General features: G+C 39.5%; 1 long non-coding RNA gene across 2 annotated transcripts; it reads left to right on the plus strand.

Moving 5' to 3' along the window:
- The first annotated feature begins 15908 nt into the window (after positions 1-15908).
- On the plus strand, positions 15909-26333 carry LOC149018745 (uncharacterized). Of its 2 annotated transcripts, XR_016172975.1 has the most exons (4): positions 15909-16601; positions 16712-16973; positions 17169-17413; positions 25948-26333. It is a non-coding gene; the product is annotated as an uncharacterized LOC149018745 (long non-coding RNA). The 2 variants fall into 2 exon arrangements; XR_016172974.1 differs by lacking the exon at positions 25948-26333 and having other exon boundaries at positions 17169-17687.
- The last annotated feature ends 321 nt before the right edge of the window (positions 26334-26654 follow it).

Genomic DNA, 26654 nt, shown 5'->3' on the forward strand with positions numbered 1-26654 from the left:
TTAGGGATCTTCCTTGACTTTGAAGAGAGAGCTATAGGGTTCTTCTCACGCTCTCCAACAATTTAGAGGTGAACTGGTATGAATTAGATCAAAGTTTGAATATATAGGGCTCCAAAAACCTAATTTTTCCAAAAAGTGACAATTTTGCCCGGAGGGAAGCCTTGGTCGCTTGGGGCAACCAAGGCAATGCCAAAGAGTAAAAATCAGATTTTTGGTTTCAAAAGCCACAAGCTTCACTTGGGTCCTTCTCCAACTTAAGAAAGGGTCTTACCATGCTTTATAGGACCTTCCAAGGGTATCATCACTGTATTCTTGATCCACCTTTCCAGTTTCCATAGCATTCAAGTTACATTTTCTTCCAAATTTAGTCAGGTTTTCCAAAATTTTGATCTTCACTGAGGATTTCCAAATTAGGGTTTTGTGGGATTTCACAGCTCTGTGTATGGACAGATTTGGCTTAGATCAACAAGAAACTTCTAGTTTGGGTTCTAAACTACTCCAAAATTATTTAGAAAATTATGAAATCATACTAGAACATTATCTAACATACTTTAGAGATCAAACATAGCGAAAAGAATGAAAACTTAACGAATCCTATATTAGGTCTTCTCCGAAATCTTACCTCAAGATTCACGGATGAGCCAGAGTGAATGGGTTTTCACTCTAAAGTAAAAAGGATAGGATAAATAATCATTACAACAAGTAGAACCTTCATCTAGGTCTTGGCAGTAGAAGGAATCAATCAAAATAAGAGAACTAGAACGAAGAAGATGGACACTAAAGTTTTAGAATGCGAAAATATGATCGTAAACCTTGACGGATACTTTCCACACCTTCCTTCACCTTGGAGAGGGTTCTCTTGAGAAGCTCTAATGTTCTCTGACAACTTTAGAACATAATGACATGTTTTAGAATGGAAAATCATTAAATAGGGCTTCAAAACATCAATTTCCCAAAATACCCTTTTTCCCCAAATTTTGGTGGGTCGCTTGGGGTGACCAGAGCAGGCAACCCATCCTTGGTACTTTTGTTCCAGAAGTGAATTGAGGCCCTGAATGCCCTGGTTCAGTCTTGGGTCCTTTCTATGTTAGAGAAGGGTCTTGATTTTTCAAGACCTTCTACATGTGTCATCACTATACTCTTGATCCATCTACCAAATCTGTCAAAGTCCAAGTTAGTTCTTCTTCCATATTCTGACAAAACTCCCAACTTGGTACATCTCCATCTACTTCAATCGGTTCAAAGTTTACTCCAATGGTCTAAACTTGGATGGCCCACAGTTACCTGCACTCCGGGTTTTCGGACCTACAATATGGATTTCTGGGTTAGGGTTTTGCAGGATTTCACATCGTCCCCTCTTAAAAGAAATTTCATCCTCAAAATTGGAAGACTACCCTAGTTTCCAAAGAGATAGGGGTATTTCGATCTCATCTCGTCTTCTTTCTCCCAGGAGCTTCTTTGGGGGTATGGTTCTTCCCCCTAATCTTTACCCCAAAGGTATGGTCTTGTTCCACAACTATTTGTCTTTCTTATCCAAGATCTCGGTTGTTTCTTCATTATAGGTAAGATCAACACCTAGACCTTCTGGTTCTTTGTGGAAGAGATGCTCAGGATTTTCCACATATTGATGTAGCATCGATATATGGAACACATCATGTACACCGGCGAACAATAAGGGTAAGGCTAATTAGTATGCAATCGGTCCAACCTTTTCAATGATTTCATATGGTCTGTTGTTCTGAGGTCTAAGCTTTCCTTTGATGTTGAATCTTATTACACCTTTCATAGGTGATACTTTCAGAAAAGCTCTTTCCCCAACTTGAAACTCTAGATCAGTCCTTCTTTTGTCTACATAAGACTTCTGCCTTGACTATGCTGTATTGATTCTTTCTCTGGTCATATCCCATTGCACTTGTAGTTTCTATCATCTCTGGACCTAGAATTCTTCTTTCACCAGTTTTGGTCCAATGCTACAAGGTTCTACAAATGTGTCCATATAATGCTTTGAAAGGAGCCATGCCTATTGTTGATTGGTAACTGTTGTTATAGGCAAATTCCACCAAAGTTAGATGTTCATCCCAATTACCTCCCATATACAAAAGATCTGAGCATTATCTTCTAAGATCTAAATTGTCTGCTCAGATTGTCCGTCGGTTTGTGGATGATGACCTGTACTTATATTCAATTGAGTTCTCAAGGCTTTAGACTAATCCAAAATATAGAGGTAAATCTTGGATTTCTGTCCTATACTATACTTACTAGAACTCCGTGTAGACACACTACATTGTCCACATATAATCTTGCTAGCTTATCCATGATGTACGTGACCCTCAAGTTATCTTTTGATTGGTATATTGTTTTCCGCACTTTGATGTTCTTTTGTGATCCTTCTAAGATCCTTTATTGATTTTTATTATTAAATAACTTGAATACAATGATTTGTTTTTTCTTTTGATTATGTTATTGTGCTAAGTGGATATGATCGTTCCTAAACTTGATCTTCGGGGCTATGGATCACCCACTCGAGTATTTCAGATAGGGTGGCTGGGTGGATATGACAATATGCCTCTAGACAATTGAAGGAGTATGAGCAGAATTATCCCACTCATGAGTTAGAGCTTGCTGCTGTGGTTTTTGCTTTTAAGATTTGGTGACATTATCTGTTTGGAGAGAAGATTGCCATTTTCACGGATCATAAAAGTTTGAAGTACTTCTTTACCCAAAAAGGGTTAAATATCCAACAAAGAAGATGGTTGCAATTAGTATCTGATAATGATTGTGATATTCAGTATCACCTTGGTAAGGTGAGCATGGTTGCTGATACTCTTAGTAGGAAAAGTAAAAGAAAAGAGTTTGATCTAAATGCTTTGAGTAAACCGCTTATGTTTTTGATTTCGGAGCTTGATCTGAAAATTGTTCCAAAAGGATCTGATTTAGTTCTTCCAGCCAAGACCGCAACATCCACCTTGAGAGATCGAATTGTTGCTCTACAAGTCTTAGATCTGGAATTGAAGGAGAAGATTGAGAAGAAGACAACTTCAAATACCCGATTTCTGTATGTCTATGGATGGTGCCTTGATGTGTTGAGGAAGGCTTTGTGTGCCTGTTGTTGATGAGATTTAAGAAGGAAATTTTGAAGGAAGCACACCAGTTAGTTTTTACAGTGCACCCAGGAAGTACCAACATGTATAGGGACCTAAGAGAGCATTTTTGGTGGATTGGTTTGAAAACCGATGTAGAAGACTTTGTGGCCAAGTGTGATCTCCATGATTGAATATCCGTTCTAGGTTTTTGATTTCTAAAGCATGCTAGATTCATTCCCATGATTATTCTTGACTAAGATCTATAGTTCTTTCTAGAGAGAATTCTCATTCTCTCTAATCTCTTCGTAGAACACGGATTGATTTTGGTAAAACCTAGTTGTTGATTAATTTAGAATTCTACTCTTATGATAATTTTTTATGTCTAATCTATGCTAGATAATCTTAGTTTTCTATTCTAGAGTTTCCCTTAAAATTTTGGAGTGTTTCGAATCCCGGAAGTTGAGTTTTGGATAAAAAACTAGGGATTCTGTCCATACAAAACATTGTTGGTCGATCACCTAGTCGATTAGACCTAACCCACCAACAAAGTCAGTGACAACAGGTTTGGTCTATTTTGATCCGTTTCACTTCCAATCTTCGAGGGTTTGTTCCTAATGCTTAACCTATGTTTGTTTAGGGTTTATTTGTTAACTATGGACCTGTCCTCATTCTTTTCTCTGGAGTTGCGAGATTATCCAAGGTAAGGACGTTTGTTCCCAAATAACCTAAAATACATGTTTGCTTATATTTGATTTGGATTGAATGATCATACTACTATTTTCATAACTTTCTTATAGTTACATTGTTGTTGTAATTACTGTAACTACAGTAGGACTTGCTCATGTTATTCAATTGTCATTTTGATCATGTATGAATGGTTATCTCCCTATGTAATGATTCTTCAGTTGTGCTTGTGAATGACTGATTTGGAATGTGATTGCCTAAGTGTAATTGGGGAATGTCCTTTTGACGTTTCTGTCTTTGGACACCGGTGGAGGTGGTATAGGACACTTTCCTATGGTGCCCCTTGACTATTTCCCTGATTACTGGTTGACATACCTAGGGCTTGTCTAGCAATGTTTGGCTAGGATTACCCTATTATATCAAACCCGATTCGGAAGGGAATTGAGACCGAGTAACCCATGGCAGCAATGGGGATTTGTGGGAGCTCAAGACCGGTAACCAACCCGTGAGAGGACAATAATCACATTGTGGGGGCCATTCATTGGTACGGTTGCAGTAGTAGACTTGAGCTCATGGGCGTTCAAGACCGGTAACCAACCCATGAGAGGACATGAGAGCTACCCGTTTACTATTTGTGGATGACCAATAAGTTTGAGAGTCCATAGTCCGAGTTGGTTGTAGCCATAGGATACGATGACTCTAGTGGGAAGGATACCGGAAAGGATCGCCAGAGGCGAGGAATGGAAGTATCTAACCCTGACTTGATATAATTAAGTAGGTGACTTGCATTGGGCTAAGATTAACCCTAACATGCGCCAATACTCAGACCAATGGCGATGCGAGAGTGGTGACCTCAACCCCAGCCATGGAATGTCCTAGAGGGATGTAGGACCTAAGTACCACCGTAGAACCCAAGATACTGAGATGGTTGAGGGAGAGTGATTGAGACCTACCCAGAGGAGTATGGTGCTATGACTTTGTTGTAATTAAGGAATTTCTCCTCTAAAAGTATATTATTCACAAGACCCCAATTGGGTATTTATAGTTACAACCTAGTTAAGCCCTATACTAAGTAGGAAAAGGAAATATAAAACAAATAGAAATAAAACTCTAGACTTATTAGGAAACATAATCCTATTCTAATTGTGAAACCCAGCCCTAACCTTGACCCGGAAACCTTGTTATTTGTAGGTCCAGTGACTCGAAGTAAAGCAAGAAGTCAGCTTTGGGCCATCCCAGTGGAGGACTTGGTGTCTGGCTTTGAATCCATGAGTGTTGATGATGAGGTTCTATTTATGGAAACTGAATCTTGATGAAGATCGGATTAGTTGATGGACTTGGAGTGCTCTCTATCATGGTTTGAAGGCATTTCTACCTATTAGGTAAGTCACTTGGTATGTGTGCAAAACCCCTTTAGGTTTGGATTTGATCTGGGCCTTCAATTCCCTGTTTAGAGGTTGCTGAACTGATTGGTCGACTCATTGGTCGACTAGACCAGTCGACCAATCCAATCGACCAATGGGTTCTGTCTTTGGTAATTAGGTCTTGCTTGCTCTATTTAAGTCCAATCTCGAGTCTACTTCGTATTTTCTGCCTCCAAACTCTTTGGAACGAACCAAAGACCTCTGCAAGTCATCTCCCTTGCGTCCTTGGTGTTTATCTTGACGGATCTTCGTCAAAACTCGTGTTCTTACACAAAAAGGTATGTTTACAGTCTCTTCTTCTTCTTCATCCTTGTTTTCTTTCCTTTTTGAGTTGAGACAGTAGGGGAGATGCTGCATTCTCTGTTGCAAACATCTCTGAACTTGTCTCTCATGATCTTCCTAAGGATTAATGGCTAATGCGATGATCTTAACCATGATCATTGCAAGCTTTTGAAGGAATCATGATCAAATCATGATCTTGTCTTTATTCATCTTTTGATTTAAATTATGATCTTCTTAGATCTACTATATTGATCATGTTAGTAGTCAATCGCTGTGTTTTCTTTACATGATCCATGATCTATCAATCTCTAGTTGTTTCTGTAAAATCCAGCTTTTACCTAACCCTGACCCGACCCGGTCATTGTTATGTTTGTAGGTCCAAAGACCCGAAGTGGTGGTAGGAGGACTTATGGGCCCTACTGGTTGATGACGTAATGTCGGGATTCCATTTTATGGACATTGATGATGCTGCTCCTTCCTTGAGCACATTACTAGTGTTAAGTTAGAATCTGCGCACTGATGAAGAGCGAGACAGTTGAAATAGCAAACGGACTCCGGTGCATAATCCGAAGGTGTTCCCTGAAACTAGACCTCTTGAGTGAACTGTAGGAGAAAACCCCATGCAATTTGACCTTGTATAGCCCTCCAAGTCCGCACCTAAAGTTGCTGTACTATTCTGTAAAATTCTGCAGAGTTTGTTTTGGTCGATACTATTGGTCGATACCATTGACCAAAGGTATCGACCAACAAGTCTGCTGAGCCCAGATTTAAAGATTCTTAGAATATTCTTTTCTAATTATTTATTCCTCGAGACTGGAGCCCTATCCTCGTGTCTTTAACATCTGGGAACGTGAGAGAGCCTCCCAAGAACTCCTCCTTGGTAGTGGTGAAGCATCTTCTTCATCAATCATTGCCAACCACTTATTCCTACCTTCTTGTTCCACTTTAAAGGTATGACTCTCTCTCCTAATCACTTTCTTACTCATCTTTTCTCTATTTTACTGTTGGGACCATGGTCAAGGTGCTGCAACCTTGCATACACCTTGCCATGAACCTTCTAAACCCCACACAATGATGTTTTCACCGATGTGACTATGATTGATTCACCTCATGATCATTGACTACACATTTCCATGATTTATTGCTTACCAACTTGCTTTATTTACCAAAACTGAGATGAAGCTCGTGATTTACTTAATCTATACCTTGCATATGTGCTCCATGTTGCTTCTAAACGATTCCCTACCTAATCCCCCATGTTTTCCCCTAATTTGCATTGAGTTATAGCCAATGCTATGATCTACAACTCTTAACCTTAATATGTCAATTTGGGGATTTCCAAATGGACCATTGGATTATGAAAGTTTCTTGATAATTAGTGTCCCCATGTTGTGCCTAGACTATCCTCCAAGTTTCATGTCAATCCGAGACTAGGAAGACCAAATCTGGGCAAGAATCCGAAAAGCCAGCTTGCTGTCCTGAAATTGAATTGGTCGATACTATTGGTCGATACTATCGACCAAATGTATCGACCAATAGAGTTGTTGTCAACAACTTTTGCCCGATTCGATTCGTTTGATCTCCGATTGTTCCGATTTCTTCTCTAACCTTTCATATATGCTTGTTTAGGACTTTAAGACTATTTGGGCCACTGCTTGTGATCTTGGACCATTCTCTTCTCCGATTCAAGGTAAGGATAGTTATCGATGTAACTACCTAGGATATGGAAATCTTGACTTGGTATTCCTATCCTAGTAAATATAGTTTCTAATTCATATCCTTATCATGTTAGACTTGCTACATATGTATTTTAACAGTAGCTTGGTGTTTACATTGTATTACTTCAATGTTGTATCATGTTTATCAATTTCAATATATGATGACTTATGTCATGAATCGAATGTTTACTATGACGTTGTATCTTGTGAACTGATATGATGAACTTGGGCATGTGATTGCTTAAGTATAACTTGGGATTGAGGGGTACCCTACTGGTGCTTCTGTCCTTGGACATCGGAGGGAATAGTATGGGATGTTCTCCGAAGGTGTCCATTGACGCTTTCCCGGGGGTTATTGAATGACATGCATAGGATTTGTCTAGATGTATGGCTAGGATGTCCCTATCATATCAGACCCGATTCGGAAGGGCATTGAGACCGAACAACCCGTGGTAGTAGTGTGGATTTGTGGGCGCTCAAGACCGGTATCCACCCCGTGAGAGGACATAAATTGCATTACGATTACCCGAAAGGGGCCATTTATTGGTAGGGTTACAAATGGCTAGACTTGGGCTCACGGGCACTCAAGACCGGTGAAATGATCCGTGAGAGGGACGTGAGAGCTTCCCGTTTACCATTTGTGGATGACCAATAGGGTTGATGAGTCCGGTGAGTAATATCCGTGACTCTAGTGTGAAGGATACCGGAAAGGATCCCTAGAGGGGAGGAATGGAAGTATCTGGAACTGGCATGATATGATTAAGTAGATGACTTGCATTGGGCTAGGCTATACCCTGACATGCGCCAATACTTAGACCAAACGGTGATGTGAGAGAGCGGTGACCGACACCCCCAACCATGGATTTGTCCGAGAGGGATGCAGGACCCAAGTCACCCCGGTGATGAGTGACTGGGACTACCCAAAGAAGTATGGTGCTATGACTTAAAGCATGTCTACCATAGATGACCAGCATACTTAGAATAAAGTCATATTGCACTATATGCCTCATATCATCTGCATCATTTTATGATTATCTTGTGGTTTATGTGTGGAAGGATAACTTCCTTGCTGAGTTCTTTTGAACTCATTCCTTTTCATTGCAATATTTTGTTAGGCTATTCTACGGTGATTACTCGATGGCACCCTCCCCGAGACGGACCCGGATACCTCATACTACTATCCGGAGGCTAGCTACACTGAAGACTTCGGTGACCATACCGAAGAAGATCACCCGGCGTACCAGGGTTAGCCCTGGAGTTGTATGGGAGCAGTCATGTTGGATCTCCATGGTCCTCACTTTTGAGGAGGACATATCCATTGTGGAGGAGACTTATGAGTAGTTACTACTTCTTTTTGTGACAGTTAAACTTAGAAGAATTGTAATAACTTTAATTTATCTTCATAACTTGAGACTTGTACTTAACTAAATTTTGACCTCACTTCCGTTTGGTGAAGGAGTGGATTCCGCCCACTACCTTCTTAAGTTACCTGATTTGATATTTATTTCCGCACTCTGATTATGTCTGACACCTTATTTTTGAATTCCATGATCATTCATTGTCAGTTTATGATTATTATCTGTTCATGATTGTATTATCGTCGATGTGGATTATGTGGTCCCTGAACTATGGATCTGCGGGGCTGTGGATCACATCCCGAGTATGCCGGATAGGGTACCGGCTGGGTGGATGTGACAGTTTCTCTTCTACCATACCATGCTTTCTTCAAGAATCATGACTGATACATCTATGGTAGGTTTTGTTTCCTTATTTAGATTTATGTTCTTAGATCTATTTTCTTGAAGATCTAAGTATGCCTTCCATGATATCTTTATCAAAATCAATGATTCATTCTCCTATTGTTCTTGTCTATGATTTGTATCTTGAACTCTTCAAGAACCATGATTGATTTAATTATGGTAACTTTTTGTTTCCTAATTTGTAACTTGAAAACTTGATTCGATTAGTGTTTTGAGGTCCTCTATATGTTAGGATACTACCAATGTAGTTTACCCCTTGTTTAGTACCCTTTTGAACCACCAAATTCGGTTCTTTATTCTTAAAACTCTGATTTTGTAGGCTACTGTCTCCATTGGTCGACTGATTGGTCGACTGGGACAGTAGACCAATCCAATCGACCAATGAGTACAACAACTCCAGATTTGGTCTGTTTTGGATGTTTTGATATCTTTTCTGTTAGGGATCTTTCCTAATATGTTGTATACACTTGTTTAGGACCTTCTTCTCAAGTTTGTCAAGATCTTACTTGATTTCTTAGGATTCCTTTGCAAGTTATAAAAGGTAAGGATGGTTACTTCCTTAACAACATAAATTGCATATCTTAGTTTCTATATTTGAATCTTGTTAATTTATTTCTTTAATTAGATTCTTACAATGTTATACTACTGTGGTACTGTCTTAATATCAGTAACATTACTTGTTTATATTAAATTGACTCATGTATGATTTACTTACCAGTTATATACAAGTTGATTGTAATTATTGATTTCTTTCCATATATGAAGTTACCATATATGTGATGTTATGAATTGATGCTTGTGTATGCTTAAGTATGGTTTGAAAAGGAGAGGTGTCCTTTTGACACTTCTGTCCTAGGACTGCTACGGGAATATTATGGGATGTTTCCGGAGATGCCCTCTCGACACCTTCCTAAACTGTTGGATGACATATTTAGGACTGTCTAGTAGTGTTTGGCTGGGATGTCCTGTTATGTCAGACCCTAATCGGAGGGGTATTGAGACCGAACGACCAGTGGTAGCAATGGGGATTCGTGGGCGCTCAAGATCGGTAACCAACCCGTGAGAGGACAGGAATCACATTGTGGGGGCCATTTATCGGTAGGGTTGCATATGGTTAGACTTGGGCTCACGGGCACTCAAGACTGGTAACCAACCCGTGAGAGGACGTGAGAGCTTCCCGTTTACCATATGTGGATGACCAATAGGGTTGATGAGTCCGTAGTCAGGGACTATGAGGACTCTAGTGTGAAGGATATCGGAAAGGATCGCCAGGGGCGAGGAATGGACGTATCTGGATCTGACTTGATGTAACTGAGTAGAAGACTTGCATTTGGCTAGGCTTTAACCCTGACATGCGCCGGTACTTAGACCAATGGTGATGTGAGAGAGTGGTGACCTATACCCCAGCCATGGAATGTCCTGAGGGATGAAGGACCCATTACCAACTGATGATGAGTGAACGAGACTTTCTTAAAGAAGTACGGTGCTATGACTTAAAGCATGTCTGCCATTAGAGACCAGCATACATAGAGTTAGATTCATACATTCATTGTTTGTCTCATACCACATTGCATTTATGTTTGTTTTGTAATCCTGCCATTTATGTTATTATGGATTTAACTGCTTTATTGAGTTTCTTTGAAACTCATTCCTTTTGTACAATGTTTGTTAGACTACTCCACAGGTTCTGAGTATCATGACTGCTCGTATGAAGAAGCGCAAGGAGAAGAGGCATATCTCCAGGAAAGTGATTGTGGTTACGACAATTACACTGAAGATCCCGCGAGTGGTTATGCTCCGTACGATGCTTAGTCCGACCATAGCGTGGAAGCACCCTTGTGCCATTTATGAGATTTATACTTATAGGGATATTGTTTAAAGATTGAGAACAATTTAGTTACCTATTGTACCTGCTATTGGGATTAGATTCTATTCTGTTTCTTCTCTTCTAGAACTACATTTCCGCTGGTTGTAGAGTGGGATTTCGCCTCACTTTACTTATTTGATTTAGACACTCTGATTATATTTAGTACTCTGATTTATATATATGATTCATTCTTTCCTTATTTGGATCTATGGTTTATCTTTCGCACATCGATTATTATTGTTCATGATTATGTTATTGTTTATGTGGGAGGTTGATTACTCGATACCTGATCTTCGGGCTGTGGATCACACTCTCGGGTATGCCAGATTGGGTACCGGCTGGAAGGATGTGACACTAATTAGGAAATCCCAGTCCATGTTTTCAACACTCCCCCTCAAGTTTGAGCATAGCATCATGCCTAACTTGCTCATAATGTAATTGAATATCTTCGTGCTTAAGCTCTTTGTGAGCACATCAGCCCATTACTCGTTTGAAGTAACAAAGGTGATATGGATCAGCCTAGCCTCAAGCTTCTCTTTGATGAAATGTCTGTCAATCTCCACATGCTTAGCCCTATCATGTTGTACTGGGTTATAAGCTATGTTGATTGCTGATGTGAAATCCAGCCCTATCCTAACCCTGACCCCGACCCGGATCCTTTGATGTTGAAGGTCCGAAGACCCGGAATGGTGGAAGAAGAGACTTGTGGGCCCTCGTAGTTGAAGATTTAGTGTATGACTCAGAGCCTATGGACATTGACAGTAATGCCCCTTACTTGGATACACTGTCAGTGTTTGGTGAGAAATTGCACCTAGAAGAGGGGAAGCTTAGTTGAAGTACTTGATGCACTTCTGATCTTGTTTCGAAGGTATTTCTCTAATCTAGACTTGTTGATTGACTTGTAGGAGAAAACCCAACTCAATTTGGATCAGTCTGGCCTTTCAATTCCTTGTTTGAAGTTGCTGTCATGGCTTGGTCGATTGACCCAGTTGACCAATCAGTCGACCAACAAATATTTAATTACAAAAAATCACAAATTTCTTGATTATTTTAAGCCTACTTATTGGGACCTCGTGAATAGAACCCTACCCCAATCATTTGGACTCCAGAGAACGAGGAGTGAGCTTCCCAAGGCTATCTCTTGGAGTTTGTGAAGAATATTGGTCTCAATCATTGCATTTCATCTCCATTTGCTTCCTCAAGGTATGATTCTCTCTCTCATCCTCTATTCTACCCATTCCTCTCCTCTTTCTTGCTATTGAGACCATGACTAAAGTGTTGCAACCTTGCAAACACTTAGTCATGTGTTTCCCCTTTCATTTCCATTAGTTTCCTTCCATTCTTGCTATGCTATGCTTCCATTTCAATCACTAGCATTGCATTTCCATGATTTTCTTCATTCCAACTTGTTTCTTTGATCTAAACTGATGTGTAGATGTATGCTAGGTCTGATTTGTTATTAGTTTATGATTCTAATCTAGTTATTATCACTTCCTCAGCTGATTCCCCATCATTCCTTGCCATTGCAACAAATTCCAATTCAATTCTTGATGTTTAGCATATAGAACATAGGGTTTCAATTTGGGTATTCCTAATTAGACCATTAGATTATGATAATACTTGTTGTATAGTGTTCTTATACTATTAAAATCAATCCCTCCAAGTTTCGGATCGATCCGAGCCCTGGAAGATCGGTTTTGAGCCAAAATCACTATTCAGTCTGTCATTGTTCATCTTGGTCGACTACTTGGTCAACTGAGTCAGTTGACCAGTCAATCGACCAGCTGAGAACAACAACTTTGTGTTTGCTCGATTTGCTCCGTTTGAACTCCGATTTGATTGTTTCCTTCTCTAATGCTGCCCATATGTTGTCTAGGGTACAAGCACTGATTTGGGGACTATTCTAAGTGATACTTCGTATTGTTTTCGATTCGGTTAAGGTAAGGACGGTTATTGTCATAATTACATGAATTATGTGAATCTTGCCGCTATGTTGGAAACGTGATAGATTTACATTCCTTGAAATATTTTAGATATCTTGTGACTGCTGTATACACATCATAACAGTAGTGACATGTTATATATCATTTTGGATTACCATGCTTACTTATTTTGATAATGACATATGTGATCAATTGTGTTACATTGTATCTCTTTTTATACGATGAAATGTCAATCATGTATGATATGATGGAATTGAGCATGTGATTGATTAAGTATGATTTGGGATTGGGGAATGTCCTTCCAACATTTCTGTCCTTGGACATCGGAGGGAATAGTATGGGATGTTCTCCAAAGGTGCCCATCGACACTTTCCCGAATTAGTGGATGACATACATAAGACTTGTCTGGATGTGTTGGCTAGGATGTCCTTGTTGTATCAGACCCGAATCGGAAGGGTATTGAGACCGAACGACCTGTGGTAATAGTGTGATTTGCTGGGCGCTCAAGACCGGTAACCAACCCGTGAGATGACATAAATCATACTACGGATACTTGAAAGGGGCCATTTATTGGTAGGGTTGCAAATAGCTAGACTTGGGGTCACGGGCGCTCAAGACCGGTAAGTCGTATCCATGAGAGAACGTGATAGCTTCCCGTCTACTATTTTTGGATGACCAATAGGGTTGATGAGTCTGTAGTCAGGGACTATGTTGACTCTAGTGTGAAGGATACCAGAAAGGATCGCCGGGGGCGAGGAATGGACATATCTAGATCTGCATGATATGACTGAGTAGATGACTTGCATTGGGCTAGGCTTTACCGTGACATGGGCCAATACTTAGACCAAATGGAGGTGTGAGAGAGGGGTGACCTAAACCCCAGCCATGGATTTGTCCCGAGGGATGCAGGACCCAATTCCCACCAGCTTGAGTGATTGAGACCTACCCAAAGAAGTATGGTGCTATGACTTAAAGCATGTCTACCATAGAGACTAGCATATGTAGAGTTAGAATCATATTCGCATCATATGTCTCATATCATTTCGCATCATGTTATGTTTTGTATCATATGACTTGTGTATTATGGAATAATTGCCTTGCTGAGTTCTTTTGAACTCATTCCTTTCTGTGCAATTGTTTTGTTAGATTTCTCTGCAGGTACTGAAGAAGCTGATGGCTCATACCTCAAGGCGGACTAGGATCCCGCATACTACACTGAAGGTCTTGGCCATTATGAAAGTTAAGGTGAAGATACTGTGGTTACCCTCCGTACCAAGATTAGCCCGACCTTGGTGTGGGAAAGGCCCTGCTTAGTTTCCTTTGTGTACACCTATGAGGACATATTGTATAAGACCGAGGAGACCTTAGCTTAGGCCTATATTGTCATTTCTTTGGAACTTGGATCTATAACTTTAACTTTCACTGATATACTCCTTTGAATTTTTGGATTTCTAATTTAACTTTGTTAAGTTACTTTCCTGCGGCCACGAGGGAGTGACTTCCACTCACTCTCTCTCTTTTGGATCATATATATATATATTTTGGTATCATTTTATTCCACACTCTGATTATCTATTTTATCTTATTCATGATTCTTTTATTATATGCTTTTACCTTGATTATTATTGTTCATGATTGTGTTATCGTGTATGTGGGAGGCATGGTTGCTGGATACTTGGGACTGTGGATCACATACCCGGGTATGCCTGATAGGGTACCGGCTGGGTGGATGTGACAGCTGACTTACTATCTGAGTATAATTGTATAGGAACCTCCAAATCTGTCCCAACCTCTTGAAGTAGCCCTTTAAGCCATAGTACCTCACAAAATGCCTTGAGCAATTTCCCTAAACTCAGCCTCGGCACTAGACCGCGCAACTACAGCCTGTTTCTTGCTTCTCCAAGTCACAAGGTTATGTCCCACATATACACAATACCCAGAGGTAGACCTCCTATCATCTGGACATCTTGCCCAATCTGCATCTGTATATGCCTCAATCTTCAAATGTCCATGAGCTGAAATTAAAATTCCTTTTCCTGGAGTAGTCTTCAAGTATCTCAAGATCCGATATACTGCATCCAATGTGAGGAATAGGGATCATGCATATACTGGATAACAAGACTAACTGCAAATGTGTTATCAGGTCTAGTGTGAGATAGATAGATCAACTTTCCCACTAATTTTTGATACCTTATATTGTCAACTGGTTCACCTTCCTTTGCCTTCAAGTGTAGGTTAGGGTCAATAGGAGTCTCAGCAGGCTTACATCCTAGCATTCCAATTTCCTCAAGAAGATCCAATGTATATAATATGCCAACTCTAAACCTAGGAAATATCTTAGTTTTCCCATATAGTTGATCTCAAATTCAGTTCCCAAAAACGTCTTTAATGCTGAAATCTCATCCTCACTACTATCTGTGATCACAATATCATCCACATATACTAAAAGTATAGTAGTGTGGCAACCATCTCTTTTAATAAACAAAGTGTGGTCTGCATTGCTCTGCTTATAGCCATTAGATATCATTGCCTTATGGAACCTTCCAAACCTTGCTCTTGGAGATTGTTTCAACCCATCTGAAGCCCTCTTTAATTTGCACACTTTCCTATAAGTCTCTGTAGTAGAATACTCGGGTGGTATATCCATATATACCTCTTCTTGGAGTTCTCCATGCAAAAAGGCATTCTTCATATCTAATTGTTGTAAACTCCACCCTTTATTAATTGCACATGAAATAATAGTACGAACTGTGTTCATCTTGGCAACAGGGGAAAATGTCTTCTAGTAGTCAACGCCATAAGTTTGAGTGGAACCTTTGGCCACCAATCTTGCCTTATACCTTTCAATAGTCCCATCTACCTTGTACTTGATCACAAACACCCATTTGCACCTAAGGGTGTCAACTATGGACTGGAACTGTATAACCTTCTCAAACCGCGCTGCTTAATACCAGACCGTACCAGACCGTTTAAAATTCGGTACGGTACGGACAGAAACCGAATTTGAAAATTCAGTTCAGTCTAGTACCGGTTTCAGCTGCACATACCGGCGGTACAGACCGATACCGTACCAAATTCATGGTTAATATGTAATTTTGTTCCTCCATTTAGTTTGCCCTACCTCCTATTCTTTCCCAATCTCTCATTCACTGTCTTGTGTCTTCACTCTTCACTCTTTAGTGTCTTCTCTCATCTCTCAATCTCTCATTCTATTTCTATCATCGTCTTCATCTCACTCTCACTTAGGAACCACCACTGGTTTTGTGCACGGTCTTGACTGAGATCTAGTAGTTTCGATCTGTGGAGAAGCAGTGAAGATCTCCATAATAGATCTTCTCTTCCTCGTCTTCGACTTCACCTTCGTCAGTTCGTCGTCACTGCCATTGTTTTTGTAGACTTGTTAGCAAAAGAATTAGATGATTTAGACCTCATGGCCTCCATCTCATCCTTCCACCACTGATATTTTGGGCATTTCATCGACGGAACCTTCGCCACGAGTTCCTCTTTCTTCATCTTCTCCTTATTGTCTATATGGAACGGCCAAGACTTCTCCGCATTCACACTCCGCATCTTCGAAGCGTACCTTCTGAACCAACAAATCACTCGATAAAATACACAAATTTGAAGGAGAAGCTTTGGTACAGAGTCTCTAAATGAATTTCGGGTAAGTTTCTCAAGATCTCTGTTTGTTTTGTTTTTTTTGCTTTCAAATTTGTTTCTCCAATTAATCGCGTTGTTGATCCCAAATTGTTTTGGTGTTTTTTCTTTTGAAGGTTATCTTCTTCTTCCTCTCCATCTCCACTCTCCTGTCCACATTCCCCTTCAAATTGGAGATTTCTGGTATGCATTTTAACAATGCTCTATACAGTTTTAGTTACATCTTGTAGTTGGATTCATAAGATCATGTTCTCTTGCTGCATGATTATTTTCCCAATGTAACATTGGCTCAGCTTCTTCATAACTAAACCATGAAGACTGATTATGTACCTAATTGGCCTACAAGGCTCTCCATTGCCATCGGCGTAGCAGAAGGGTTGGATTTCCTTCATCATGTAGCAATTATCCATCTTGATATCTCTTCAGGTAACATCCTTTTAAATGCCAATTCAAAGCCTTTTGTTGGGGATATTGAGATATCAAAACTCTTGGATCCATCAAGGGGCACTGCGAGTATCAGCACAGTGGCAGGTTCATTTGGTTACATTCCTCCAGGTACTCAAATAATGCAATACTTTCACAATTCCATCATTTCTTTTAAAAATAAATTTTATGCCGTACTTTTGGAGAATTTCCCTTAATATCTGATTTGTCATTCTGGAGTAATATTGGTACATTGTATACTTATTGCACATATATAGCTCACTTCTTTTCCATCAGACTTTTATTTATTTTTTATTTCTGAATCAGAATATGCATATACAATGCAAGTCACAGCACCAGGAAATGTTTATAGCTATGGAGTTGTGCTACTTGAAATCCTTACAACCTGATTACCAGTTGATGAGGCCTTTGGTGAAGGGATTGATCTGGTGAAATGGGTTCATGGAGCTCCTACAAGAGGAGAGACCCCAAAACAGATACTGCAAGGCTGAGTACAGTTTCCTTTGCATGGAGAAGAGAGATGCTTGTAGTTTTGAAGGTTGCTGCCTAAGGTATTTAAAACTTAGCAGTGGGGAATGAGGAGGATTTTTGGTAGAGATTATTCTCCCTCTTGAATTCTTCTTGCTCTTCCCTTTCGGGGTTTTTATGTAAAACGTAAGCTAGAACTCTCCAAGGAAGCCCATCATCGTCAACTTCAATGGCTCATCTTTAGTTCTCTTACAAAAGATTCTCCTCCTATCAGCAAACCCATGTCTTGGATTGGTTCAACTTCAATGTTAGTCTTGTTAGATCAATGGCTGAACCTTAATCTTACTAGTTAGTACTTAATCTTACTAGTTAGTAGTTAGTCTGGTCATTTGGCGACTCAATAATCTTAATAGTTAGTATTTATTTTGATTAGTGTGTGAAATCAATTTTGTTCCGAAACCGTACTGGACTACGCTAGAAACCATATTAAAACCGTTTTCCCATACCGATTTTGTACCAAAACCGTACCGGACTGCACTAGATACCTTATTAAAACCGTTTTCCCATACCGATTTTGTACCGAAACCGTACCGGACTGCACTAGATACCTTATTAAAACCGTTTTCCCATACCGATTTTGTACTGAAACCGTACCGGACCATTTTTGCAAATACCAAAACTGTACCGTACCGAATTTAAAGGATACGGTACGGTTTTGGCTTTCGGTATTCAAAGTTGGTACCATACCGAAACCGTACAGAATTATCGAAACCATACGGATTGACACCCTTATTTGCACCCAACAGTCTACTTTCCTATGGGCAAAGTCATCAAGTCCCACGTTATTTTTTTTCCAGAGCTTGCATTTCCTCATCCATAGCTTCTTTCCAGTTTGAGTGAGATAATGCCACCTGCCAAGTGTTAGGAATAGAAGTAGAGGACAAAGAGAAAATAAAACTTTGAAATTCTGGAGATAGACACTAATATGAAACATAATTGGAAATAGGATGTTTGGTGCAAGTTCGAGGCTGCTTTCTTAATGAAATTCGTAAGTCTAAAGTAGGATTAGAAGAAGGGTCAAAGACAAATTCACATGGAGGAATGGATTGTTTAGGGCTAGGAACCAAAGCTTTTGACTGGCTTGGTTCAAAAGGGGTCACTTGTTGCTTTTGACTAGCTATTCCTATCCAGTCATTCCATCTTCCAAAGGAGTATCATCTGCAGGAATCTTAGGAGAAATATCGAAAGGAGGAATCAACACTGGAACCTCTTCACTAAAACTCTCCCCCTAAAGAGGTGTAGGGGGAAAAAAAGGAATTTGTTCCTGGAACACAACATCCTTAAAGACGAAAAAACGATGAGAACTAGGATGATAACATTTATACCCCTTCTGTGTAGGAGGATAACCCAAGAAAATGTACTTTAACCCACGAGGATCTAACTTTCCATGAACATGGTGGTTCCGGAAAAAGGCAACACATCCAAAAACCTTAGGTGAGACTGTAAAGACTGTTGTACCTAAAAGAACCTCAAGGGGACAGCGTTGGTCTAAGACTCGGGAAGGCATTCGGTTAATTAGATATGCCGCGGTAAGAACGGCTTCACCCCAAAATCGAAGAGGCACATGCATAGAAAACATGAGGGAACGTGCTACCTCAAGTAGATGTCTATTCTTGAGTTCGGCAACCCCATTTTGAGGTGGAGTGTCGATGCAACTAGTTTGGTGTATGATGCCATGGTTTGCTAAGTAGGAAGGGAATGCGCCACCCAAGTACTCAGTTCCGTTATCCGTACGAAGGATTTTGACTATCACCCCAAACTGAGTCCTAATCATATTATGAAAATTTTGAAAGCATGAGAAAAAGTCACTTTTCTGGTGAAGTAAGTGAACCCATGTGGTCCTAGTACGACAGTCAATAAAGGTAACAAACCATCTATGACCAGATACAGACACGGTCCGAGAAGGACCCCACACATCAGAGTGAATGACTGAAAAATGAATTTTACTACGATTATCTGAAATAGGGTAAACATGCCTGGTCTGTTTGGCCAAAATACATGCCTCACAATAAAAATCATTCAAATTACACCTTTTAATCAGATCATGAAATAATTTGGACAAAATAGGTAAAGGAGCGTGGCCAAGATGACTATGCCATTCTAATAAGGTAAAAAGTGCAAGGGAGGTGGAACTAGAGATCGTAGAAAGAGCTGATGGGGACCCATCCATTAAGTAGAGCCCCCCTTTCTGTCTACCACTGCCAATCGTAAGCCCTGTTTCTAGATCTTGAAACACACAATGAGAAGGAAAGAAAGTTACTTTGCAGTTCATATCACGAGTAAGGCTACTAATAGATAAAAGATTAGCCGAAAACTTAGGAACATGCAAGACATTAGATAAGGTAAGAGAAGGCAAATAGATCCTTTCCCAGAGATAGGGGAGAGAGACCCATCATCCGTTCGAACATTCTGAGCAATAGGGATAGATGAATAAGTATGAAACAAAGTAGATGAACTTGTCATATGGTCAGTTGCCCTAGAGTCGGTTACCTAGGAGGGATAAGTCAAATTGACATTGTGACAACCAAAAATACCTGTGGGGATTTGTGGATCAACAGAGAGATCAATGACAGAGGCTATACTCGTACTGGAAGTTGGTACTAGAGAAGATAAGTCAAGTCTAGACATCAATTGGCGAAGGTGCTGGAGCTCATCTGAGGAAAGAGGTGTTGGAGTACTCAGGGTGTCAGAACTGGTTTGATTTGCAGATGTTTGATTGCTGCCCTTGATTCCATTGATTCCATTTCTACCTCCTCCATGGGAATTTGTTGGACGTCAATGCAACTTCCAACACTTGTCCTTTGTAAGATGCCCTTTTCCACAATACTCGCACTTTACTGGACGGCAAAAATTACTAGAACTAGATTTATTGTTGCCATAACCAGCCACCAATGCAGATCTATCATATGTTTGAGTGTGTACCACAGCTGTCCTTCGGCTGTCCTTAGTATCTACCATGGCATAGGCTTGAGCCAGAGAAGGGAAAGGCTCTCTAAAAAGGATCTGTGCGTGAATTTGATCAAATTCTATATTTAATACTGCCAAAAAATTATAAACTCTCTGTTTATCTTCCCATTGTTGATAGGCAATAGCATCTTCAGCATTCTTCGGTGTAAACTTCCCATAGAAATCTAAAGTCTGGTAATATCCCCGAAGAGTGTTATAGTACTGAGAAAGAGGAAGGTCTTTCTGCTGTAATTGATTGATTTTCCATCTAATTTCAAAGCACTGTGCATCATTGCCAACTCTGGAGTTTGTATATTTAGTAACTTTCCAAATAGTTGCCGCATCAGGAAGGAGGAGATAACTCTCTGCTATGCTAGATTCAATGGAGTTGATGAGAAAACCCATGACCAAGCATTCATCTGTATACCACTTGGAAAGTTGCAGACCAGGTGTGAAAGGTTTTGTAGAAGTCCCATCAAGATGGCCAATAAGACCACGAGCACCAACATTAAGGGAAACTGAACGAGACCATCTAAGATAATTTGTCTCATTAAGTTTCACAGTGGTTATCTGAAGTGGAGAAAACTCACGATCCTTATGAATGGAAGATATGGAAGGCTCTTTAGATGTACCAGATAAAGGAGATATGGGATCAGCCATCATCGCCAAGGAGAAATTATTCAAAAAGTCCCTGAACTTTTTCAAAATTTACGAAAAAGTCCATGTAATTGTTGCAAATTGCAAAAAAAATCCCTAAATTTTTTCGAAGTTACGAAAAAGTCCCTGAAATATCTTTAAAATTACTCCCACTAATTCACGTGAGAAGTATCTCCTCAGGTTACCTCCAATTGGTATATTGTTGAATCAAAGTACACCAGGAAAGTTTCTAGGAAAAACCGGAGGGACACAACCTGTCCGCTTAAATACCAGACTCCCTAGACAAAATTTTCCTAGACATGCACTTAATCACCCAATATACATTTTCAAGATACCCGAAAAGAAAACAAACACGTGAATAGCGACTTCAAAAAAAATTCTACAACACCTCTGTTGGATGAAAACAAAACCTTGCTCTGATTCCATGTTCTAATGTAAGGAATTGCTCCTCTGAAAAGTATATTATTCATAAGACCCCAATAGGGTATTTATAGTTACAACCTAGTTAAGCCCTATACGAAGTAGGAAAATGAAATATAAAACAAATAGAAATAAAACTCTAGACTTATTAGGAAACATAAACCTATTCTAATTAGGAAACCTCAGTCCATGTTTTCAACAAACTTAAAGCATGTCTGCCACTAGAGACCAGCATACATAGAGTTAGAAATATACTTACATGATTGGTTCATATCAAATTGCCTTCTTTATGTTTTGCTATCATGTTAAATGTGTTATTGTGGAATGAACTGCCTTGCTGAGTTCTTTTGAATTCACTCCTTTTTGCAACAACTTTGTTAGATCTATCTATAGGTACAGATGACTATGAGGGCCAATACTATGAAGCCCAAGCGGATGACTCATATAGTATCCAAAGTACTGGCTACTGTGACTACGACTGTGAAGACTACCAGTACAAAGCTGGAGCTTTTCAAGATTAGTCCGACTCTAGTGCTTGTGTGTCGACAATGGGACATCGAAGCTTTTACTTATGGATACATTATTTATAGATTTGAAGAGACATTAGTTTAGATTTAGTTTACTTCTTTTCCTTCCATTTTTGAAATTGGTTGTAATTTCCTTTTAAGTTTTGAGCTACTTTTCTGCTGCTATAGTAAAGTGATTTTCCGCTACACTCTACTTTTGATTTATTCTTTTGGTATCATCTTCCGCACTCTGATTATATTGTAAACTCTCTTTGAATCTCTCGTTTATTCTTTTATAACTTAAACATTGATTTAGTCTTGTTCTTGATTGTATTATTGTAAATGTGAGAGGTTGATTTCCTTAAACTGATCTTTGGGGCTGTGGATCACATACTCGGGTATGCCAGATAGGGTACCGGCTGGGTGGAAGTGACACAACAACCCCATTTTGTTGTGGAGTCTCTGGAATAGTAAGTTGCCTAGATATCCCCTTTTCATATACAACCCTTTGAACATATCGGAGAGATACTCTCTACCTCTATCCATTCAAAGAGTTTTAATCCTTTTAGGTAACTGATTCTCAACTAAGCTCATGAACTTCTTACAACATTCTAGAGCTTCTGACTTGTGAAAAATTAGATAAATGTTACCATACTGTGTATAGAAATAAGCTTGTCCTTTTCTAGTATGCACATTCAAGGGTCCATACACATCTAATATGAATAAGTTCTAGAGGAAGAGAGGTTCTCAAAGCCTTTTTTTAAATGGTTTTCTAGTTGCTTTCCCTACTATACATGATTCACAGGTTGGCCAATCAGATAGTGAACCTTGGCCTAAGAGACCTTATCTTGCCAACCTATTCATCCTATCTAAGCCAATATTAGAATCAATACACACAGTATCTTGGCAAACAAAGTACTACTAGAATTAGATAAATAATCCATTGTATCCAATACAATAGAACCATTTTGAAGAAAACCATAACCATATACTATATCACCTAGATACAAAACCAAAGAATTGTTCTAAAAAACAACCTTATAACCATGTTTTATAAGAAAATTTTATAAAAAAATCAATAGAAACAAGATTCCTTCTAATCTCTGGAGCATACAGCACGTCATGGAGTAACAGTGTCCGACCACCTCGTAAAACTAATTTGCACGTGCCAATGCCATGAACCTCCACACTTGAGTTGTTCCCCATCGTTATTCTTCTGCTTCCCTTTGGAACACGACGGTATTCCACGAAGCTCAAACGTTCCCTCGTTATGTGTTTGTCGCACCTGAATCAACAATCCACAAAGGACTTAATTCAGCAAGCATAGTAGAACTTGTTACATAACAAGATGATGTATAACACACAGTACATACCTCCTGCTTTATGCAATCACGAGCAAAGTAACCAGTCTTTTGGCAATTAAAGCAAATCAAAGACGCTTTCTTCTTGCAAGCACTAGTCCCCATTGAACACTTGGGGCCACTCTATTTTCTGTTCCCACCTATGTTACTTTTCTAGGGACAATGATGTGAAATCCAGCCCTAACCTTAACCCTCAAACCCTGTTGTTTGTATGTCCAAACACTCGAAGTGAAGGAAGAAGGCAACTATGGGCCATCTCTGTGAAATCCAGCCCTATCCTAACCCTGACATTGACCCGGACACCCTCTTGTTTGTAGGTCCGAAGACCCGAAGCAAATGAAGAAGCCAACTATGGACCATCTTAGTGGAAGGCATGGTGTTTGATCCAGAACCCATGGAAGTTGATGATGGTTTTCCATACTTGGAATCTTGTTCAGAACTGGAAAGGAAAATGCACCTTGTTGAAGATGAGTCTAGTTAATGGACTTGAAGTATAGTTAAACATGATTCGAAGGCATTTCTCTATACTAGGTAAGTCATATGTTGTGTTGGGAGAAGCTCATTAGGTTTGGACTTGAGTTGGGCCTTCAATTCCCTGTCTTGGCCTTGTTGACTGGCTTGGTCGACTAGGTGGTCGATTGGGCCAATCGACCAACCAATTGACCAACAAGGTCAGGATCTGCCAAAATCTTCTGTTTAGGTCTGTTGATGCTCTATATAATAGAAGTACAAGTTTCATAGCCTCCTTTGTTTCTAAAACTCTTAGAGAACGTGGGAGACTCTCTCAAAGCCTCTCTTTGGTGATTGTGAATAACTTTGCAAGATCTCAAGGTTCTCATCTCCTATTCTTCAATCAAAGGTTAGTAATCTCTCTTGTGTCTTATAGATCTACTCTTTCTATGTTTTATTCTTTATGATTGAGACTATGAAGAAGATGATGCATCCTTACAACCATCTCTTCTACAATTTCTTTTCATTCTTAAGGTTTTATGATCTTCATATTGATCTTCACCATGATCATTGTGAAATCTTCATGAAACCATGACCATTCATTCAATTCGATTTCTTAAGCATGTTAGATCTGTTTGCATGAAGTTTTCATGTCTGATCTCTTGCTTATCTTCTACTAGAATGAGATACTATCATCTCTAGTTTGTCCTTTGGATTCATAGCATGTTTTCATCGAAAACTATGAATTTTACCAAATAGAAAGTCATGTTTCCAAATTAGTAAGTAGTGTTTTTGATCATTGTTAGTGGCTAATCTATACTATTTTAGAGTTAGATTATTGTTCTAGAGGTTTTCTCCAAGTTTCGTAGTGTTTTGGATCTTGTAGATTGAGTTTCGGATCAAAAACCACATTTTTGCTTCGTACTATTTCAGGTGGTCAATTGCTTGGTCGACTGGACCAAGCTACCACCTAATTGACCAAGCAAGGCAGTACCTATCTATGACTGTTTAGGGTTTACTTGCTAAGTTTGGAACCACTCTCTTTGATCTTTGGATATTCATCGAAGCTATTTAAGGTAAGGACAATTATTTCCATAATTACGTAGACTGGGTGTATCTTAGTTTCTATTTTGGGATTCTCTTAGATCCACCACCATAAATGTATTTTCTTATTATTCTATTACTGATGCAAGTACTTTAACTACAGTAGTATCATGTTCATGTATTCTTTTGATTATGAATACTTATTCTTATCAGTTACATATGTGATTGATCATGTTTATGTGTATCTTTATACATGATGAGATGTCAGTTGTGTATGTTATGACTGATTTGAGAATGTGATTGAATAGGTATGATTTGGGATTGGGAAGTGTCCTTTTGACATTTCTGTCCTTGGACATCAGTGGGAATAGTATGGGATATTTCCGATGGTGCCCTTTGACACTTTCCCGAATTATTAATTTTCATACCTAGGGCTTGTCTAGCAGTGTTTGGCTAGGATGTCCCCATTATATCAGACCCGATTCGGAAGGGTATTGAGGATGAACGACCCGTGGTAGCAATGGGGATTCGCGGGCTCTCAGGACCAGTAACTAATCCGTGAGAGGACATGAATCACATTGTGGGAACCATTTATTGGTAGGGTTGCAAATAGTAGACTTGGGCTCACGGGCGTTCAAGACCTGTAACCAATCCGTGAGGAGATATGAGAGCTTCCCGTCTATTATTTGTGGATGGCCAGTAGGGTTGATGAGTTCGTAGTTAGGGACTATGCTGACTCTAGTGTGAAGGATACCAGAAAGGATCGCCAGGGGGAGGAATGGACATATCTGGATATGAGTTGATATGACTAAGTAGATGATTTGCATTTGGCTAGGTTTTACCTTGACATGCGCCAATACTTAAACCAAATGGTGATGTGAGAGAGCAGTGACCTATACCCCAGCCATTAATTGTCCCGAGGGATGAATGACCCATTGCCAACCGATGATGTGTGATTTGAGACCCTCCCAAAGAAGTATAGTGTTATAACTTAAAGCATGTCTGCCTATAGAGACCATCATATATAGAGTTATATTCATACATACATTGTCTGTTTCATATCACATTGCATTATGCTATGTTCTGCAATCATGTTATTTATGTTGTTGTGGATTAACTTGCCTTGCTAATTCTTTTGAACTCACTCATTTGTGTACAAATATCTTTTGTTAGATTATCCTACAGGTACTGAGTATTATGACGGCCAGTATGAGGAAACGCAAGCTAAAGAAGTGTACTACATGCAAGGTGTTGGCAACTATGAAGATTTCGGTGATGATCCCTCGAGTGATCACATTACATACCATGATTAGCCCTACCGTGGAGTGGGAACGTTTGTGCTTGGTTGATGAAGTCTATGTTTATGAAGACGTTCTTTATAGTAGAAAATACTCTAGTTTAGTCTGATTATCATTTCCTTACTTTCCTTTGAGTACAGTTGTAATTTCTCTTTTGACTTATAAGCTACATTCCGCTGTAATTGTGGAGTGAGATTCCGCCTCACTCTTTTGCTTTTTGATTATATATACATTTGGTATCATTTTCCGTACTCTGATTATATTGACATTTGTTTTCTTCCTTATTTGGATCTCTTGTTTATATTATTACACATTGATTTTATTTTGTTCATGATTATGTTATTGCATATGTGGGAGGATGATTTCCTCGATACTTGTTTTTCTGGGCTGTGGATCACACACTCGGGTATGCCAGATAGGGTACCAGCTAGGTGGATGTGACAGAGTGGTATCAGAGCCCAAAGTTCAAGGAAATCCTAACCATAGAAAAGAATAACGGAATATTCCTAAGTCATAGATCCAAAAATGACTCAATTATTCTTAGAAGTGAATAATAGAACACTTGGACTAGAAACTTAATTA

The sequence above is a fragment of the Hakea prostrata genome, chromosome 4, assembly GCF_041222555.1.
Source record: "Hakea prostrata isolate BN-2017 chromosome 4, UWA_Hpros_2, whole genome shotgun sequence".
NCBI classification, from domain to species: Eukaryota; Viridiplantae; Streptophyta; class Magnoliopsida; order Proteales; family Proteaceae; genus Hakea; species Hakea prostrata.